A 20,493-nucleotide genomic window follows, 5' to 3' on the forward strand; every position below is an offset into this window, starting at 1 on the left:
TGTGAGAGAGTGGTCAAGTTTCATTCTTTTGCATGTAGCTGTCCAATTTTCTCAGCACCATTTATTGAAGCGACTGTCTTTTTTCCACTGGATGTTTTTCCTGCTTTATCGAAGATTAGTTGCCCAGAGAGCCAAGGGTCCATTTCTGGGTTCTCTATTCTGTTCCATTGGTCTATGTGTCTGTTTTTGTGCCAGTACCATGCTGTTTTTGTGATCACAGCTTTGTAGTACAGCTCAAAATCTGGCATTGTGATGCCCCCAGCTTTGTTTTTCCTTTTCAACAGTTCCTTGGAGATTCGGGGCCTTTTCTGGTTCCACACAAATTTAAGGGCTGTTTGTTCCAGTTCTTTGAAAAATGTCATCGGTATTTTGATCGGGATATCATTGAAAGTGTAGATTGCTCTGGGTAGCATGGACATTTTAACTATGATATTTTTAGTAGAAGGTGATTTCCATGTGAGGTGCCTGCGACACTGAAGAGAAACCCAGTAAGCTGTTGGGAATGTAGGCTTAGGTGCTCAGTTTGGTAGTCATCTGTGGAAAAGTGAGAGTAAAACTATGGGAGTGGGCGAGATCATCAAGAGAATGTAAAGTGAGCTGAGAGGAAAAATGCTGATGAGAGGAACTTAGGGAGTGCCTACATGGAAGGGCCAGGAAGAACACTTACAATTCCTTGGGGAATTTCTAGTGATTTAGTCCATGAATCACTGAATCACTGCATCAATTATATCTAATATCGAAGAGGATTAAAAAAAGTGTTTTTTTATCCCAGAGAAAACTTATTTGGGATTAAGAAATTATTGGAGATGCATTTATAGTAAATAAACCTTTGCATTTATAGAATTACTAGAAGTATATTTAATTATACAAAATTTATATATAATTTCATCATGACCACTGGCAGTGGAGTGTTGCAATTTGAAAATTGCCATGCCAGTGACAAATTTATTTGCTCAATTTATTATTTCATTGATTAGTTCATGACTCTCTAATTATGAACTATTTATTGATTTCATACTTTGCTCAAGACAAGAAATCTATATATTGATGAAAAGTAAGATTTCAAAGGTACTATTAATCAATAATATACGAACTCCCACCTATTTTTTAAATGTCAGTTTCTTCAAGGTATTCCTAACCAAATGTTTGGCCACGACTCCTGGGATGGAGTGTGTGTGGCGTTAATGTAAGGAAGTTAAGCTATGTATTACGGGCTGAACTATGTCCCACTTCCTCAAATTCATATGTTGAAGCTCCAACCCCCAAATGTAACTACATTTGGGGGTAAGCTCTTTAAAGAAGTGAATAGATGAAAATGAGGCCCTTAGGTGTGAAGCCCTAATTCAGTATGACTGATGTCCTTGGGAGAAGAAAGAGAGACACCAGGCACTCCTGCACAGAGGGTCAACTGCGTGAAGCTAAGGAGGCCTCAGGAGAGCCAACCCTGCTGGTGTCTTGATCTTGGACTTCCAGCTTCCAGAACTGTGTGAAAATAAATTTCTGTCATTTAAGCCACCTAGTCTATGGTGTTTGTGGTGGTAGTCCTAGCAAACAAATATACTAAGAAACTAGGAACTGACTTTTACAAAAAATAGTGGTTATATTCTGACAAAATAGACCAGCCTCTTGAAAAATTTACACTGAAATGTAGGTTTTGTGATTCACTGGGTAGAGGAGATGGGCAGCATTAGGTCTCTGACCAATTATATTGCTTTTGATTATTGAAGCAGTGAGCAGAAACCATGTTAATATTTAATTATGAAATATCTTGCCTTTGGTGCATAGAGAAAAAAAGGACATTAGGAAGACTTTGGCTTCTCTCTTCTGATTTTATAACCATATCTATGGTGATAGGCAAGGCTATTTTGAAATAATGAACATATAAAATGCAAACCACCCACATTTATCCTTTCATAAGAACTTGTAAAGATGCCTGAAAAGCACACAAAAATGTTCCTTTTAATGTTTTTAGGAGGATAGTTTAAGGTTGTTTTCAAAGTTTCAAGATCCAAATGCAAAGGACTCCACTTCTTTACAAGTGGTTTAATCCCGTGGGTAGTGTGGTTATAGTCCAGATGACTCTCTTGAGGGGCACAGAGAAGCAATGCCAAGTTTTTTGTGTGTTGAAAGGACCATGAAGGAGAAACAGATCATACTTTGTGGGTTGATAAATAGCTCAACACACACAGCCAGAAGAATGAACACTCTGCACATTGCACAGCTAACTTTTTTTTTTTCTTAAGGCAGAAATTGGGGAGAAGAGTTGTGGCTTTTATTTCTCTGCTCTGACCCCTCTCTTGGTGAGATGGCAAAGATAAAAAGGATATGTCAGAATTTAAAATGGGACATTGAAAGAAAAAGTTTAGAATATGATAAATATCTAGGTATGGAGCTTAATTTACTTTTTTTTTTCAATTTCCGTTTTAAAATGAAAAATTGAAAGTGGCTTCAGAAATTGTTAGAAGCAAAACTTTGGTGGTCTCCTTTAAACACGTGAAAGGAAAATTGCAGTAGAAACAAAAGCTGAAAGTTCACTTTGCTTGGGTTGATTTTATACTTGATAAAAGACTTTGGGAAGGTTCCATTTGCAGAAGAGCTCACTCTAATAGTGAGTAGGGAGTGCAGGATAGGGAAATTTGTAGATAATAAAAGTATACTAGTTGCATATGAAAGCCTGTCATGAACTCCCTGAGAAGTTCAAGATGATTCATACACAAACCCTTCCCCTCTCCCTCTTTTATCTTATCTTCCTTGTTGTTGTGTGTGAGGCATTCATTAATAGTAAAGGAACATACACTCCTAATAGACATGATCTTTGTAACCCTGGGAAAAGATCGGTGGTGATATTGTCTTCCCTCTTATTCGCAAGAATTGTCTGTTCTAGATTGGGCTGAATGAAATTTTTATTTTCTCACATAAGTAAAAACACTGTTTCTTAAACACATCAAAGCCCATTTGAATTGGATCACATCATAATTTATTTTATCAAACAGATTTTAATTTTTTCCAGATTCAAAAAATTTCCAGATTCTCCCAAATTTTACGTGCCAAATTCTGCCCTCAATTAGGCACATGCAGCTAATTGCACACACATAACTGAGGGCCGAGTTTGGCATTTGGAGTTGAAAGTCTGCGAAGCTCTGAATTTTTTTTCTTGGAAAAGCACAGACTTTAATCTATCAATTAAAAAAAAAAACCTTCAAAATTACTGACATCACTTTTCCAAAGTTGCTTTTAAGCACTGATTAGTTAATCCACCACACCCTGGTGTAATCATGCTTTATTATCTTTTTTTGCAATGAGACAATAGTCACACATATGACCTTTTTATTTGCTTGCAGGCACGCGAGCAAGACCATGATAGAATTAAGATTAAAATTTAGCATTCTAAATCTGTGCTCCACGATGATAGCTGGAACTATTCATTAACATTACATAATTGTGTAATAAATTTGTTATTTTCTTGATTGTTGCCTCTTATTATTCAAAATAATAATGGCTTTATTGTACTTTTTCCAAATTATAAAGCTATATTGGAATTAATGTCAACAATACAGAAAGGTATAGGGAATAAGATAATCACTTGAATTCTTACCACTATGAAGGGGCCGTTTATATTTTGTTGCCTGTTCTTTTAAGAATGTCATTTTTTTCTCTAATTCAATATTGATAGAATAATAGCCAATTATTGTAACCAGCTTTTTCCTCCAGGGAAATATCGGAAATCTTTTTACATGACGGTATGCAGATACCTCTTTTAAGGCCCACATACTATCTCAGTGGACCAGCAAATCTCTAGCCAATCAATTATTTTCACAAAAAGAAATGTGCTTCATTGCTTTGAACTCCATCATTATGAACTCATTTGTTTTTGTGATAAATAACTGGAACTCTGTTCTCTTTTAGCTATGTCAAAGATCCCAGATTTCCACCAAATCTATTTGTTCTTTTTAAAAACTATCATTTTGAGTTACATATCCATAGAATTATATTCAGACATGAAATTTAAGAATGTCATGGCAATGGAAAACGTGAATAATATAGGTATGTGAAGTCCTCAGAAAATTGTTCAATGTATCTTATAATCTCTTATTACCCATCTTTAATCTGATGATCTGCTAAAAATGTTCGATTTGATACGGATTTTGAGTTCCATCTCCGTTTTTTTTTTTTCTTACCCATTCTTAGGAGGTTAGAGTAAGCAGCGGAATGGAAAATCTTGGGTAATGTATACTTTCAGTAATCAATTGCTAAATACTAAATTTAGAGTGGAGTTCTTACGCTTATATGAATAGTGTTTGAAAAATTGAGAGGAGCTCCATACAGGCTCTGTACATTACCATTCTATTAGTTGTTCCTCCCACTCTTCATCTCCTAAAACCTTTCCAATCTATTGCCCTCATAAAAACTCAGATGCGTTAACAGCCTTGCATTCTTCACCTTTTAGATCTTACTCTCTGTTGCCTACTCAGGGACATTTGTCTAGCAATATTCCCTTCTCCCTCCCTCATCATCAAATTTTTCTTCTCTACTGAATTTTTCTAATGAATATGTAAATATACATTTTTTTTCTTTTAGCTTAAAATATTCCTCTTCAACCATTTTCTACTCCATTTACCACCCCAATTCTTGGCTCCCTTCTGGAGCAAAAGAATTATCTTTACTCCTTAATTTCAATTCTTCCTTTCTCTTTTAAAGCAATCTAAGCAGGCTTTCTCCCTCATGAGTCCAAAAATTGTTCCTGAGATCACCAGTGACTTCCATGATCTTAAATACGACGGTCAATTCTCAATCCTCATTTAGCTTGACATGTCAGTCTCATTTGACACATTTGATCCCCCACTCTTCCTCAATAAACCGTTCGCTTGGTTTCCAGAAGGCCATTCTCTTTTAGTTTTCTTTCCTTTGGTGTTGATTGCTCCTTCTCAGTCTCCTTGACTGAATCCTCTTCTTCCTGACTTCTTAATGTTGGAATATTAGATTGTTTACTTTTTTCCTCCTTTTTATCTACACTCAGTGCCTTAAATGTCATCTATATGATAATTACTCTCATATTCACACATCTAGGACCATCTTTTTTCCACACCTAACATTCATGTATCCATCATTATTTCCATTTGGGTGTCCAATACCTTTCAAATCAACATGTCCAATAATGAACTCCTGGTCCTCACCCATTCACAATCGTGCTTCACTAATCTCAGTTCCAGTAACTTTATCCCTACTGTTGCTTATGACTAGAAAGCCATTATTGACTACTTTTGTTCTTTCACACCCCACGTTCATCTTTCAAGAAATCTTGTTAGTCTAATTTCAAAATATATTCAAAATCTACCCATTTGTCACCCCCTCCACTGAGTCACTAGAATCCCCAATCAAGTTTTCCATTACTCTGGTCCCTTTAGAATCTATTGTCAACAAATAAACCAGAGAGCCTCTTAAAACTCAAATTATACCATGACACTCTTTCACTTAAAATCCTGAAATAGCTCTCCATTTTACTCAAGGTAAAAACTATAGTCCATACAATGGCTAAAAGGCTAGAATCTTCCATTTCCTCTTTGACTTGTTCAGTCTCCAGCAATCACAGAAGGCTCTTGCTATTCCTCACATATACAAGGGACTCTTCTACTTTGAGATCTTTCCTTTGGATATTCCTTTTACCTGGAATGTTCTTCTAGATATATATCTGCTTGGATAACACTTTTGTCTCCTTCAAGTCTTTGACTAAATCCCACCTTATAGATGAAGCATACTCTGATTAATTTATTTACTACTACAGCCTCTCTTGCCCATCTTTGACATTTCCTAGCTCCCATATTCTGCTGTGGTATGAGGTGTGTGTGTGTGTGTGTGTGTGTATGTGTCTTTCATATCTTTGAACATCCTCTGACTTAAATATATTTATTGCTTAATTTCTCTGTCCCCACTAGAATGTTATTTTTGAAAATATCCTTGAGGACAGAAATTTTTGTTGTGAGTGGTGGAACTATGGGTAAATATCTCATTATTAAAATAATAAATAAAATAGCTAACTAAATAAATCAAACTTGAATACACTAATGACGAGAATATGTCATGCACAATAGATTTGGTTAATTCAATTCTATGCACATGAAATTAAAAAAACAAAAAACAAAACAAAACAAAAAAACCAAACCAGAGTGAAAGGGAAGAATACTAGGATAAGAGAAAACATAGTGTAAACTTAGTGTTTTTAGTTTATGAATTTTCCTCCTCTTTAAAAGATTTGGGGAAAGCAGTGAAGAGGCTACAAATGTTGCTGTTTGAATCTTGACTAAGATTGGTTAAGGATTATGCTAATTTGGGGATACAAAGGGAGAATTTTTGGCTTTGAAATATAAATGTATACATCATTGGCCCATCCCATTAACGCTTCTGAAATTTCCCTTCAGCTGTAGCTGATTAGCAACTAAAAATGTCAAGGTTTATTTTGAGAATATTGGAGACTACTCTAGGGCCTTGAAACAATTAGTTGCTCAAGGCCTCATTAAGAAAGAGAGCATATATATATAAAGCTATAAGACTTGGCTAGTCAAGAAAGCAAAATGCTTTTGAGCATTTTATTCAGTGAGGTAAATTAGTGTGCTTTGTTTCAGCTGGTTAACCAAATGTTGAAAGTATGGCAGACTACTTTTGGAAGGAGTGAAAGTTTCTCTGGCTGGGGGAGGTTGGGTGGTGAAATGTCAGGCCATATAAAATTAGTTTGTTCCAAAGACTAGTTGCTATGTCTACTGATTTTGATGCCAATTATTTGTAATTAAAAAAAGTAGTCTTTGAGAGCTTATTTTTAAAATATTGTCTAATTCTAGCTTTTGATGAAGCAGCTAATGATTGAAAGTAAGAAATCTTGGGGCATATTAGTTTAAATGTTGGCTATAAAACAAGAGAAAATATTTAGGTATACAACAAATGAGGGTAAAAATCTTTTTAAAACTTTAAAACATAAGGCAATTTTGAATACCATCTGTTGGGGTTTGTGAGGATCCCAAGTAAAACAACCCTCTTCTCCTTTGTAAGGGCAGACAAAAGAATCATACTGATGGAAATCAAAATATCAGCTTTATTACTAATCAAAATCTCGTCTGATGACTACATTTAGATATACATCCACAACTGCCTTCCTAACACTTCACTTCGATTAGACACACTTGGTCATCAGGCATCAAGTGCATGGTGACTGCAGACCTCCCTCAAGGCCCGGATGTTTACCACATGATATTGGTCAGACCTTAAGGCAGAGGGTCCTTGAATAGACAGCTCCAGAAAGAGAGACAAAAAGAAAAGCCTGCAGTCAACTTGCTCAGTGATTTCTCCCACATCCACCAATTAGACCAAATGATTCTTCCTTCACAGGGTGGCTAAGTTGGGATAGAAAGAAAGTTTGAAGGTTTTTTTAATGGCTAAATCCTCCCTGGCTGGAAACAGGAGGAATGGAGAATATACTCCCCTACCCATCCCCTAACCCCCAAGAAAACACTTTACTCATTATGTATGTGTGATCTATTTATGCCATGTGTTTCAAGATGTGTGTGTTAGGTGGAAGAGGAGAATGGGGATTATTGTATTTCAAATTTCCATCACTATTTTTCAAATAATTACACAGAGAGTTGCAAATCACACTCACACATTGTTGGAATGTACACTGCTATGAATTAGCGTTCATGAGTTGATGGCTCAGCCATGGATGAAGGAGAAAGAGGGAAATGCGGCAGTGCTTTTATTAATGAGCAGAGACCAGAATGTTGATAAAATTTTTCACCTCCACTGAAGACAGCATTGCTGCCATCTGCTGGACTGTGAGTAGGTGTAACCCAACAGGAAGGAGTCTGTTCTATTTACCTCCCTCCCACTTCCTAGGCATTTTGCTAGGTGTCAAGGTAGGGGAATCTAGAGATAGTAGCTCATGGTCTCTGCCTTCAGGGAGCTGGGGATTCAGCAGGGGAGAGAGACTTCACTCAGGAGACTATGATAAGGGTGGCCCTAATGGGAGGGCCATGAGATGGTGGGATCCACTGCCATGTGAAGTAACAGACAAATATTTACAAAAGAGGTTACCTGATTCTATGTTGGAAGCAAATAAAGGTAGGGTTTGACAGGGAGAGATGGAGACAAGGGAATTCTAAGTGGGCACTGCTCCAAAGAGCTTAATTCTACTGGTTCATGAAAAGCCTAATGAAAGTTCCTACTCTTTTTAGGAGTATCTCTTTCTTTTATTTCTCTTTTATGATCAGTCTCTCCCTAGTCTGTAATTGTTCTCAATCGTTTAGTAATCCTAATCAGAAGAAATCAGTCTCTAATAATTGAAGTTATGGGTATGCTATAACCAGCATGACATGTCCCTCCCTCACAGTGCCCCAGTTGGGTTATCTCCCATGTTCTGCCCTGAAAATAACAGGAAAATTCATTTCAATGAATTTCTTTGGTCTGTGGTTTACCATAGCATAAGTTTATGAGGTTGAGCTTTACAAATTCCATTTTAATCAGATATTATTTTTGCCCTAAGCAAACTCTAAATACCACAAATAAAGCTTTCACCAATTTAGAAACCATCTATAACTCACAAGTGTAATTAGGTTTAAAATGATGCTGAGATTTCAAACAACCCTTGTTCAACACTTGTGATTTTTATACTCTGTGTCTCTAGTCCCTGAAAAGTGGTCAGCTGGATATTTCCCTATTGTAAACTGTGGTATGTTAAGGACCCAGCAAGTTAAAAAGTAATAACTTTTGATCCAGCAACAGCAGAATAAAATGTAGATAACTGAAACTTTTGTCAACATTAAGTTTGACATATGACAGATGGCACTTTCAGGTTGCAGATACAAATGTACGGAGGAGCTGTTCTGTCTGAATTTCATTTGGCTTTCCTGTGGTTGTCCAAATGGGTTTCTTTCAATCTTTGTGTCAGTGGAGGTTGGTTTGTATGGGACCTGAGTGATAAACCTGTCAAATACAACGAAGTTTGTGATTCCATTGGGCCCTATCATAAAAATCAGGATTGAAACCTGCCAAACTTAGTGAAATTGGCTGATTCTGAGGTAAGGGCTTATTGCATAGATTTGGATAATGTCTGCATATATGTTTAAAAAAAACCTCTTGTCTTAAATATGTTTGTGTTTAAGACTCCTTCAGTGAAGGATTTGTAACAGTAAATAAATACAATGGAAAACAAGTTTAAACAAACGTTTCAAATTTATTTATCCACTTTAGTGTTTAAAATACTCTATTCTCCACCCAAAGCTACATTTTCTTCCACCACAATCTCTTCTTTTTAAATCCAAATGTTCTTAACATTAATTTAGAAGATATGTAAAGCCAGGCCAAGGAAGATGAGACAAAACTATAAAGTCAGAAAGTGTAAGGAAAGGAACCAAACTAGAAGCAATGCCAGCTTCCCGGACAATGTGGGAAAACTAACTGGACAAAGACACTGCTTTGGAGAAGTAACAAGACTAAAAGTGATGACATCTTCCTATTGAGCCACAGAAAGTCGTAATATTATCCTGGCCTTGGGTATCTTACCGTTTATCTGAGGAGATACAACCTTTTCAGATGTAAATAAATAATGCAAAATAACAGGCACTGGTGGTGTAGGCAGCCGATATACGTCAAGGGCTAATGTAGTTGGGAATGGATTGTGAAGAAGGTGGGGTTTAATTTGGGTCTTCCTCCCCCCTCTCAATTTTTATTTTTAAATTATGAGATATAAATATGGGAATTGAAGAATGGTGCTTACGCAGAACGGATACTAATTATCTTACAATTACTAGCATTTATTAAATACTATGTGTCAGGCATTGTGGTCAAGTGCTTCGTATGCATTATTTTACTCAATCTTTGCAATTTTTCTATAACTTAAATACTATTTTCCCCCCAGATTATGAATGGCAACTTCAGAAAGGCTAAACAAGGTGTCCAAAGTCACATAGCTCCTACATGGCAGAGCCCAGACTCAAAGCAAAACCTGTTTGATTCCAAAGCCCAAACTCTAAACCATGGAGTTCACGCTGACATATAGCTAATGATCAATTATCTGTATGTTGTGATAAGACGGTCAAGGTTATGGCACCAAGGATTTCCTTCCTAACATGAAGCATATGTTAGTTTGAAAAGGAATTCCCCAAATGGTAATAGTGAAAACTATTTAACAAACACGGAAGAATGTTTATCACATAATGTCAAATGTGAAAATAATATAAAAGTGTTCACTGTGTTTGCAATTATGTCAAAACTATGTATGCATATAGACAAAACTCTGGAAGAATTTAAAAGGAAAATAGTTTTGTTGAAATGATCAGTCATAGATAGCTAAGTTTTTCTTTAAAAATCTCTTCTCGTGTTGAAATTTTGTCATTAATATTTTTAAAATTAGATCAGAAAAATTAAAGCTATTAAACTGATCCAATGAGAGTAACTTAAACTTGGTGCTGGAAAAAAATCATTCTCAAAATTCAAAATTACAACTCGTTTTAAAACTTGGTATCAGTTTAGGAGGTCAGGAAATAAATGAAATTCTCTAGCAGATAAGTTTAGTCTGTGAAGAGGAATACTTTAATTATTTTACTAGAAAATAATGTTTATTTTTCCTCTTCAGAAATTTGCATTAAAGTTGCCATTTCAGTAGATGAGAATTTTATAAAATAGGATCTCATACTCCTTCGTCCTTCTTCCTACACCTTGCTCTGTGTCCCATCCTGCTCCATTTTGATGAACAAGAATCTCGCATTTTTGTTGAGTTCTTGTCCACCATACCCTTTGTCTGAGAAACTCTGCCTGACTTCTAAGACTCACAAAGGAACAAAAGCTTTCCAAAGGAAGAAGAGAATTAGTTTATTTTTTTCAGGCCTTAACAGTTTCTTGAGTGTGAGAACTGATTGATGGTTCTACATGTTTGAGGGAGGTATGGTTCAAAGATCTCAATAAAACTAGAGATAAAACTTGTAGGTAGTGATAATCAGTGATAATTTACTGTTTTGTTTTGTTTTCATTTGTTTTTCTGTTAGGATCATGAAAAATTGTAAATTCTCTTATCCTATTCTTCTTAACTGACCCACCAAGTTAAGGGCTGCTTTCTATTCCCTCTGCAAATGTACTGACTTACACCTACTTCATTGAGAAGGTCCAAGTACCATTTATACTTTGGTACACCTCCTCATTTCTTTCTCATTCATCAACAGCCAAATATGTACATGTAAGTCGTACTTATTGTTGAGATTTTATAGTTTAATAAATATTACGTACTGATGAAATATTAGTGCAAAGGAAATGAAAGTTGAAGAAAACTAAGCTGAATACTTTGAAAAGCTTAAAGATATGTAGATAAAAGGAATGATGATGAATTTGTTGTGGGAGAGATGGATTTCTAAATTCCTTTAGAAGGATTTTGTACTCAGGTTGCATTTCAAGTTGCTTTAAGTTTTTGCTCTGTTTAAAGAAACTCAAACTGAAAATTTTAGAAGGAGTGCAAGAAAAACATTTTTTGTCATACATTCAAAGAAAGTCCAGACTCTACATAGAAAAATTGGCCAGTGACTGTATATTTGTTTTAAGGAAAATAGAATCTTTAAGGTATATATATTTTATTATGATTCACCAAAGTAACCGACTTTTTAGAAAATTATTAACCAACCAATTGCTAGTCACATACATAAGAGGTGAGAGCACTTTGATCGTATAAATTTGTATTCATTTATAAAGGCACAGAACATTCAGTGGCAAAATTAGAAGCTAAGAGTTTAATATTTTGAAAGGTCTCCAATAATTTTGAACCTTTTTAAGAGCTATATATAAACCTGCTTTATTCCTCACTTTCCTCATTAATTCAGGCCTTTTCCTTCTGTGGTGGAGACTAACTGTTGCACAAATGCACATTCTTTCCATTATTTTATAAACAAATTGACCCAGAGTTTTCAGCTGCATGTACTGCCATATAGCTAAAGAAAGCTAAAAAAAGACCACCTTTCCCAACCTCTAGTACTGCTGGGTGACCAGGTATATTAATTTTCGATGGCTGTTTTAACAAATTAGTACAAATTCAGTAACCTGGAACAACACAAATTTATTTCATGGTTCTGTAGGTCAGAAATCTGGGTTAGCTTGTTTGGTTTCTCTGCTTAGGGTTTCACAAAGCCAAAATCAAGGTGTTAACAACTTGACTTTTATAAGAAGGCTCTGGGAAGAGTTCACTTCCAAACTCATTCAGGTTGTTGGCAGAAACTAGTTCCTTGAATTTGTAGAACTAGGATCCTGTTTCTTTGCTGGCTGTCAACAGCACACTGCCCTTAGCACTTGGAGACCTCTTGCTGGTCTTTGTGTGGGGGTCCCTACATTTCAGGACCACAAAGGTGCATGTGTTGAATCATGCCTGGGCTCTCTCAGACATCCCCCTATGCCGTTACTGTCTTTGTGTCTTTAAACTCATTGCATAAGTTACAAGTGCTGCAGTTGTGCTTAAGGTAAAACCTCAGGTAAGGTGAGATTTTGTGAAAATTATAAACTTTAGGAATAACCTGTATGGCACCTATATCCAAACAACCAAGAGATGAATTGAAATAAAGGACACACTTAAAGAAGCTGTGGCTTAAAACAAAAGGCTAAATAACAACACCAACAAGAAATTAACAAACCAAAGCAACACAAAACTGGTGAATATCTTAAGTTCTTTTAAATACAGAACACACGTTATTGTTTTGAAATTGGAGAATTACAGTTTAAGATCAGAATATCAGTCTTATAACCTTGAAAATATAAGATTAATGATATATCTTTCAAAAATGGGGGAGGGAAGATGGAAAAAATTTATGGGTTTATTTATTACTTTTTCAAAACATGGAGACAGTTGATAAGGTCTCAAAACAAAACAAACAAACAAAAAACCCACAAAAAACAAAAAGCACCTAATGATGTCAATTTCTTAATGGTTTTTATAATTTTGTTTCTTAATCTTAGAGGACTCTTTCAAGAACTAATATATATTGGATCTCCAGAAAATATCTGAAGTTTAGTAATCCACTTACTTTCCTTTCAATTCTTAGTTCTGTTACATTTAAATTCAGTCAAATTTGTTGTTTTTATTTTAGAATAAAAAATGGAGTGTTTCTTATTTTTAAAAGACTATTTTCATGTCCTCTGTATTTTTTGGATGTATGTGGTGTTCAATCTCTATGCGTGTGTAAAAAGATGCCAAAATAATGTTTAATCATTGTTAAGGATGAATATTTATGTAAGGTGGACTTGGTGTGATTTATGACTCTCTTCTTAAACTCTTCAGCATTATATAACTTTATACTACCACAAAAACTACTAAATAATAATAAAAATGATAACCAACTTTTCTTGAGCACTTGAGAATTGCCTAGCATTTTTCTAAGTTCTCCACAATTAATTGTTAATCATCAAAATAACTTATTTTCTCCATCTTGTAGATGAGGAAACTGAGGAACAAAGAATCAAGGTGATTTTTTGATAATCTCACAACTAATTAATGGTGGAGTCAGGATGATCAGATATCGTAAAATGAACATTTAGAATATTTTACCAAAACAACTAAATAATTATTCTGCAAAAAGAAGTGGTGAATTTATGTAATTTATAGGAGTCTTACAACACTTGAATGCATTGAATATATGAAATTAGAGCTTTCAGCATAACTTCATTCTGTTACTACAACTTTGCTTCTATTATTATTACCTCTGGGAAGTAGCTTCTTAGAAAAATTGAACTATCTAATGTAATATATTATATTATATAATATATATAATAGGATTTTTCATAAGTCATTCTATTTTTCTTTTCCTTCCTTTCTCAAAGTGTAACCATTACCAGTATTGCCCATCCCCTACTGAAAAAGGTGTTCTGAGGCATTAGAATGATCTACATGACACATTTTCAGAAAAATCCAGTAATTGAATTGAGAGTCCAAGACAGTACATTTTCTTATAGTTGTCCTGGGTTATACAATGCCAGAAGGCACTGAAGCCTCAACTGTTTGATACTCAAGTATATCTTAGAACTAGATACAAAATGCGATTTAGACATATACTATTTTTCTACAAGTCAAGAATTCCTCCAGTATGCCTTTAAGACTAAATTTTCCGGTTTCCACTAACCATAAATCCCTTTTGAAAGTTCAGATGAGCCTACAAGTTTGTGTTACTAGGTACACAGCACCAGAATCTATTGTCCACAGCTGCAACTCTGCACAGCTCAATACTGGACAACAGGAATGGCATGTCAATATCTAATTTTGATACTCAAAGTTATCTGCCATTGTAAGCTTCAAATTGTATGATACCTGTACACAGATGTGACTGGTATTGAAAGCTCTCTTTCATCCACGTCTGCATAAAATCCAACAGTAAGAGTTTAAAGGATTTGAGAAAGAGAACGTGGTGCCACATGAGACTTAAGCAAATTGATGAAGAAAAGATCATACTATTTGACATCTCTTAGGTGCTACTTTGGATTCTCAGTTTACCTGTCTCTGAAGACCTTGACCCTTTGTTCAGCTCCAACTACTGCTGAGGAAACCCACTCTCCATGGGTCTAGGCCTTCCATTGTCTGACCTCTCAAAGGCAAATGGAACTCCCCATGGGCAAACATTGACCAATGGAAGATGTGGAAGCAGACAGAAAAAGTCCCTCTCCATTTTCCCTTCTATGTCCATTTTGGAGGGTAGTATTGTTACTCTATAGTTTGTCTGTTGATGCTGCAAGTAACAGGGAAAGTTTGTATCTACTAATGAAGCACAGACTTCTGGGTAATGCACCATCTCTTTGTTTCCGTTCTTCCTTGCCTTATTTTGCTAGTTTGGCATTTTCCAATAAAGCATCAGTGCTCAAGTTTTGCTTCAGGCCCTATTTTCTAGGAAACTGGGCTAAACAGATGTTCCAGTGAAGATTTTTAGAGCTGAATGATGGATAAGATTTGTGTTTTTCTTGTTTTCTCAATATGTTTTTCGTGTTCAACAAAAGAAAAGGGAAAGAAGAAAGGAGAGAACCAGAAAGAAGAGAGAAGAGAACCAGTTTTTAGCCAGTACTGATTCTGGGTTGGTCACTCTGCTGGTTGTTTTACATTTATATTTTATGCACTTGAAACTATTCACAATTTAAGTAACCTTATCCCTATTTTACAGATGAAGAAACTGATTGCAGTATGTGTAAATTCGTATAGCTATTAAGTGAAGGCATTGGGATTGAAAGCTAGCTTTATCTGCTTCCAAAAGCACATGTTTTTCTCTTTAACCAGTTAATCTGTTTAGATCAGTAATAAGGTATGATGTGCCAGAAAGGATTTTAAGTGGCTTACAGGCATAAATAATAACTGATAAAATAACATATCTATCAAAACTTATGGAGAAGTTACAAGGCAAACATGATTTTAAATTCTTGATGCCACTCTGCTTGAACTGTTACTTTCTGCCTTTGTAAGATGAAAGAGTTAGTCTTCGCTAAGAGTTATAGAGCTGGACTTCCAGTTGCTATAACTGTTGCACAAAACCTGTGTATTTATGATCCAATGTGTAGCTTCACCAGCATGGTCTTGGCATTTGCAAGAGAGATATTTCTTCCAAGATAACTTGACAACTGTAATACTTATAGACTTATTTGTCATTTTTTGGTGTTGTTGTTTTGGTATTATCTCCAAATCAGAAAATAAAGAAAATTCTAGTATTCTTCCCTGGTGAGGAGTCGCCTTATATCATACTACATATGATTTTAATTCAGATTAATCCTGGGTAAAAGATGTATTTTTTGACATATAAGGGGTTATATGCACTGAGTGAAATGAATATTATGCATCACAGGGGTCCCCTAGTGCAGTGCTAATATAGAGTGCTTCCTTGGGTTACCTGGCTGGCTCAGTTGGTAGAATATGCAACTCAAAAATCTCAGGGTTGTGAGTTCTAACCCCATGTTGGGTGTAGAGATTAAAAATAAAAAAATCTTGAGAGCTCCCTTTGACTTCCTGTTAAATATTTGGTCATTTGGAAGTCTTGCGGTTTTAAGATGCAGCATTTTAAGATGAGGTTGCATAGAACTGATTTAACAACTCTTGCCTTACTTATCATTTACCCATGTCCTCTCTAAATTCGATCCAGGGCTTAATTTAAATAATGCGCAATACCCCATAATTTTTCCTGAAATATATTGTCTTATTTATGAACTTACATTCAAAAGAGCAAAAGCACTTAGAAGAATTTATTCCCAATAGTCTTTATGGAAGGTGCAAAGTCATAAATTAACAATAAGCATGCTCTAGAGAAATACTATAATCATGCAAGGGATTTCCATGTTATATTATCTGTCCTTCCTTGGCCAATTCTTGCAAAATTTGTCTTTGTGAGAAAGATTAACAGATGTATTTGAATGAATCCTCCTTTTGGAATAGCATGGGATCAGGATCAGTCTTTTCATTTAGAATGCTTTGTGTGACATTTTCTTTCTCTCTTTGGGAAGTGAAATAATTTATATTGAGCTTATACTCACAATGATTCATTATTCTTTTACCAAGTTATGGAAGTTAGGAGAAGCTGTGAATTATTGAAAAAGTTTAGAAAAGGGTACAAAAATTTGTGAATAGATATCAGTAGTTCACATTCTTTAGAAAAAAAAGGAGGTATTAGTGAAAAATCTGATTTAAGATGTTCTAAACATTCAAAAATATTGCTGAATTTCAACATTCAATGGATATTTATGATATCTTACATTCCTGATAGATTTTAATCTAATTCTCCAATGCCAATTTTTGAAATAGAAAATCAAAAAGACAACTTTTATGTGTACCCTGAGACCTATGCTCTCATTCTAATTTTCAAAGATCTAGGAGAAAAAGGTAAGGAGATTACATGTGGAATATATAAAACAGGTCTTTTTTCCCCCTGCCTTCTAATGCATACAGCTATTCCTGTCTCCTTAACTATCCCCCAGTGAAAAAGGTGTCAGATCACATTCTATACTAGATGTTCCTGGACCTAATCCTTACAAATTCTCTTGTTTTCTGCCCAAACACTCTGCTCATAACCCCTCATTTGACTCTATAACTACCTATAAAACATAAGCTATGTAATTATTTTAAAGGAGATTTCTAACTTTGTCTTATAGAGAAAATATGTTAAAACAAGTGTGGTGGGGTATGATTATTTGAATTTTTATCAAATGTGCTTGCAGTTCTCTGTACTTATTTTTCTTACACCTCTTAGTATTTCTCCCATACAGTCAGAAGTGTTGATCTCAGTTGAGAAATGTGGAACAGAAAAAAAAAAATTAAGATCTCTAAACTTAATTTTGAATTGCAAAAGTTTAGTTCCAAAAATACTCAGGCAATATAAAATCCATGATGCTATAAAATAAAATCCTTTTATATACACTGAAAAACATTCCCCAGGACAAGGGGGAGAGATGGGAGAATTAGGGAAAATAAATCATTTTCTGCTGACACATTCTGTTGAAAGGGTTCTGCTGTATTCCAGGAGGAGGAGAAAGGCATCAGAAATCCTCAGATAACTTGGAACATCTGAAAGCAGATGCGTCCTATGTGATCACCCTCCTCAAACCATCCCAGGTAGAGCCCGGGAGAGTGGAAACACTGTGGAGGGCATATTTGTCTGAGTTAGCTTCATAGTTTCCCCAGACTTAGAACTGATAGGAGCAGTAGAATATTTCGCATATGGCAAAGATGGCCAGTGGTGACCTGAGTAAATCAGTATAAGGAAAAAAAGATAGGAATGAGTATTCCTTAATGGGTGAGATGTCAATATGAATATTTGATATCACCAGTGATTAGTTATATGAACACCTCCAATCCACACTGTGATATTATGGACTCAAATTTAGGTGTAATTCCAGGGGGAGAGTGATGAAGACTGAGGTTAAGTTTCTGGAATTCAGTGAAGTGGAACTCAAAGGAAATATTAAATTCAATTACAGGACAAAATAATGTAATTTTATTAATTTATTTCATACTAGGATCTATGGAATGAAATTTGTATCCATTCCATATAACTCCAACCCCCTCTCCAAATTTTACCTCTTTCAACACTGGGCATCTGGCCTCCCCACACCATCTCCTAGCTCCAGGTCCTCTCACTGAACATTTTTCGGGTCTACAGGTTCCCAGCATGGTTTTCTAAATGAGGAAAAGCGCAGACAGATCCATTGGCTAGATATGGCAGGCTACTTGGCATCCCATGATTTTTATGGTTTGTTTAAAATAAACTGGCACTGGGGGTGCCTGGGTGGCTCAGTCGCTTAAGTGTCTGCCTTCAGTTCAGGTCATAAGGCTGGGGTCCTGGGATTGAGCCCTGCATCGTTGGGCTCCCTGCTCAATGGGCAGTCTGCTTCTCCCTCTCTCTCTGACCCTCCCCTTGCTCGTGGTCTCTCTCTCTCTAATTAAAAAAAAAAAAAATCTTTAAAATAAACTGACACTTAATATACAAAAAAAAAAAGAAAAAAAAAGGTTCAGAGGAAGGGAATAGTCACTAGGTTATTGCCAGTGTGTGCTAGTATTAAACACCACTAGTTGTGTAATAAGTAGCTCTTCAAAAAAAATAAAAAGCTCATAATTTTAGCATATGCCAATAATTTTAGCATATCCATCCATGGGGTGATTTCAACCTACCTAGGATGTATGTAGTAGATGTGGATATAGATGTAGATGGTTATATATATGGGCAGTTGAATGAATGGATGATAAATAGATGGGTGACTAAGTGCGTGAATGGAAAGGTAGATGTACAGATAGGTACCTGAATGGACAGGTGAGTAGGAAAGTGGATATATCAATGTATGGAAGGAGATACTGGCAGATGGATGGGTGGTTGGGAGATTGGGTGATTGAAGTAAGACTCTCGAGACACTGTTCTTAAACAGTGACCTCACGGATCTTAAGCTACCAATTGTCATTGAATGTTAAAATGAGAAGGATGTATGCAAAATAATTTCTCACAAACTGGTAACTTCTAGTTCCAGCTGATCATTGGCTCTTGTCCATTGTATATGAAAAGGATACCTTCTTTTCTCAGTGATTTACAGGTTCAAATGTAGACCTCTGCTAGTTTCCTTGATGGGTGTAGGCTATTTCTGAAACAAAGGAAGAGTCTAATATAAAACGTTAATTTTTGCAAGAACAATATCCTTGCAAGAAGATTTTCAGGCACAGTCTTCTTCATCTGGAGGGTAACTATGAATTTTATTTCCCTTCATCCCCCCCCCTTTTTTTTTTCAGAAACCACATTCAATAATAGCATTACACTGGGAGATTTCAGGAAGAAAGAGTGAATAAGATTTACCCTGACAGGGTCTAAACTCAGGGTCAGTATATCTGGAACATGCACAGAAATCACAAAGGTCAGGATGAAAGTACAGAACATGGGAGAAGCTCAAGAAGGAGATGTTGCTGTATATCCAGTGCTTAAGGGAAAAGTGGTATAGATTCTATCCTAAAATATTAAAGGTCTAAACTTACCTAGAGTTTGTATTTATTAGGTTGTTTAATTATAACCTAGAGACAATCAATATACTTAGGTTTTAATTTTTTTATTGTATACTTACTCTGCCATTTTTCTAAGTGTTTTATATGTATTACTTAAGCAATTATCACAACAGTATATGATGCAGGTACTATTATTATCATCTCCATGTTAGAGATGAGAAACTTAAGGTTTAGAGAGGTTAAGTAACTTGCCCAAGGGTCACATCTTTCTGCTCTCTGTTGAATAATAGGAACAGCTTCCCCAGTAATAGAAACAATGGTGTTCACGCAATTTCCTTTGGAGGAACGTTTCATAGAATAAGTTTCTGCTCATCAGCTTACTGTATCTTTTCCTGATCCGTAGTGAAGTGTTCAATAAATACTTGTTGATTGAATAAGTTAATCCCTTGCTTTATTCTGGCTTGGCCCATTTTGATTATTTGACACAGTTATAGTTTATCATCCTTCTATCATTTTACTTGCTAGTCCATTGAACAGTAGTAATTTTATCAACATTTACAAAAATTCATAATGAAATTGTATTCTCAGAACTTGCAAGGTAAGTTTAAAATAAAAACAGACAGATGGAAAAAAAATTATTTTTGAACTACTTCTACCATAAGAGAATTCTATAGATTATAGAAATGTGGTTTTTAATTAATACAATTTTTGAATGGGATTATTTGATGAGTAGGTAGCAGCTTGAAAGATGAGTGAAGATGAGAAAAAGCAAATGGAATCCTTATAGTTTACTACTCCCTTTATGCTTAGTGATCCCAAAATACATATTAACATGTACGTTTCAACATTCTCAATTTCTGTCTTCTGTAAAGTTATAGCATTAAAGATTTATTTTTGATCCCTATGAAGTTCATGCAGTTAGATGGATCATTAAATATTACAGGAGAAAGAATTAACTTCATATCACCTAAAAAAGAAATTATGTATAGATTAGGCAAGAGAAGGGATTCCCATGACCAATCCATACTGGTCCATTT

Source organism: Ursus arctos, unplaced genomic scaffold, assembly GCF_023065955.2.
Source record: "Ursus arctos isolate Adak ecotype North America unplaced genomic scaffold, UrsArc2.0 scaffold_11, whole genome shotgun sequence".
Taxonomy (NCBI): domain Eukaryota; kingdom Metazoa; phylum Chordata; class Mammalia; order Carnivora; family Ursidae; genus Ursus; species Ursus arctos.